We start from the raw sequence: 2899 nt of genomic DNA on the forward strand, positions 1-2899 counted from the left end.
TTTCCCTAAAATTTTTTAATGAATCCCGAAAAATTCTATATATTTTACCTTTATATAGTATTTAGGACTATTTAAAAGGATAAAATTTTTTTCGAAAATCTACATATGTATCACATGTATTATACCGGTACCCTGTCGCAATATAACATGTACGATTTGTATATAAAATAAAATGAAATTTTTTCCCTAAAATTTTTTAATGAATCCCGAAAAATTCTATATATTTCACCTTTATATAGTATTTAGGACTATTTAAAAGGATAAAATTTTTTCGAAAATCTACATATGTATCACATGTATTATACCGGTACCCTGTCGCAATATAACATGTACGATTTGTATATAAAATAAAATGAAATTTTTTCCCTAAAATTTTTTAATGAATCCCGAAAAATTCTATATATTTTACCTTTATATAGTATTTAGGACCATTTAAAAGGATAAAAATTTTTTCGAAAATCTACATATGTATCACATGTATTATACCGGTACCCTGTCGCAATATAACATGTACGATTTGTATATAAAAAAAAAATATACATTTTTTTCTAAAAATTTGCATTAATTCCAAAAATTTTTTAATAATTTATTATAATTATTAATGTTTATTGAATAATTTATTATAATGCATAAATTTCATTTAATAAAATATGATAAAAGCAAAAAAAAATTTTTTTGGTCCCAAAATAAAAATTTTTAGCTGAAAAAAATTTTTTTTTTAAAATTTTTTTCTTTAAATTTTGATTATTCTGTAAAGTTTATGATGTTTAAAGCCATTTTAAACATTATCATATTTTGAGTTTGAAGCACCGGGTGTAATGTCTTTAATATATATGATGGATAGTGCGTGTAAGTTAATGAGATGAATGTATATCTATGTATAACAGTGTATTAGTGGTATTACGTTCAGCAGTCTCACACATATGATATAGTATGGTATAGTATAAGTTGTTTATTTTTCATACTGTCCGTGTATCATTCAACAAAGGTGGTGTAGAGTTGTATATGGCTTGGTATGACGTTGTTGCAATTCTATGGACACTATGATATTACGGATGCACAGATAGAGGAATAACACTTATCGTATATGTATCATTTATGTATGTTGACTGTGTAATGAATACTAAATATAATAAAATAATACACTTTTTAATAGAATAACATTTGTTTCATGTTTTAGTATGATATTAAATGGTATAGAATAGGTTGTTTATTTTTCATACTGTCCGTGTATCATTCAACAAAGGTGGTGTAGAGTTGTATATGGCTTGGTATGACGTCGTTGCAATTCTATGGACACTATGATATTACGGAATAACAGAAAGAGGAATAAAACTTATTGTATATGTATCATTTATAACGTACTTTTATGTTGACAAGAATGAATGTATATCTATATGAAATAGTGTATTTTGTGGTATTATGTTCAACAGTCTTACATATATGATATAGTATGATATAGTATAATTTGTTTATTTTTCATACTCTAAGTGTATCATTCAACAAAGGTGGTGTAGAGTTGTATATGGCTTGGTATGACGTCGTTGCAATTCTATGGACACCATGATATCACGAAAAAACAGAAAGAAAAATAACAATTATCGTATATGTATCATCTATATTATTATTGTATTTTGACTATGTAATGAATGCCAAATTTAAAAATATACACTTTCTTAATAGAATAACATTTATTTTAGTATAATATAAAATGATATTGAATATGTTGTTTAATTTTCATACTGTTCGTGTATCATTCAACAAAGGTGGTGTAGGTATGTATATGGCTTGGTATGACGCTTTTGCATGTCTATGGACACCATGATATTACGAAAAAACAGAAAGAAGAATAACACTTTTCAAATATGTATCATTTATATATTTTATTAACATGAACGCAAAATATACAAAATTATATATATATATACTCAAAATATTCTGGATGGTAATCAGTTTGGTTTATTTTGATATTTAATATTGTATTTTGGTTTTTTTGCTAGTAATGTTTCGAATATGTATATGCTGTTATTATTTTTTAGGTGTACATTGTATTAAATTGTTATCAATTATTTAATGTATGTATACAAAATAATAGCAAAAACATTTTCAATTATTATATAAAAATTTTTTTTTTTACACATGCATATTTATTAATATATGAAATTTTATCTCAGTTTTAATAAATATGTATTGAAATGAATAATAATACAATCTTATATATATTGATAATAGTCTGGATGGTAATCAGTTTGGATTATTTTGATATTAAATATTGTATTATTATTTTTGTAAAAAAATTAATGAGAATTTTGTAAAAAAACCTCTATATGTATATCTTTTTATATCAATATTTAAAAAAAAATTTTTTTTTATTAAATTATTGATTATAAATAGAATAACATATAAATTTTTTTGTCAAAGCAAGTTCATGGGTTATAAGTTTTAAACTTTACACTCCCATATGAGCACACAATATTTATATAAAAATTATTTTTATAAATAATATTACATTGACTCACCTCATACCAAGCGAGAATATTAAGTGTTATTATAACGTTTTTTATTTAAAATTAACTTTTTAAATAAAATTAAAAAATAAATGACGCTTTCAATCTAGCGACGAGTATGAGAAAATGTTTGAAATATTTTAAGACCCATTTGGTGATGGTCTGACAAAAATCATAATTATTTTTTTTTTTTTTTATTCAATAATATTTATTATGAATAACATGTTATATATTTCTTTTTGTAAAAGCAAAAAAATTATATAAATGACATAATAAAATATATATTTGAAAAAAAAAAAAATTAATAATAATATATATATCTCATATGTTTTTTCTATTAATTTTAAAACAATAGAGATATAAAAAAAAAAAAATTTATATCAGTAATGGGT

This window comes from Chrysoperla carnea, assembly GCF_905475395.1.
Source record: "Chrysoperla carnea chromosome X unlocalized genomic scaffold, inChrCarn1.1 SUPER_X_unloc_72, whole genome shotgun sequence".
NCBI lineage: Eukaryota > Metazoa > Arthropoda > Insecta > Neuroptera > Chrysopidae > Chrysoperla > Chrysoperla carnea.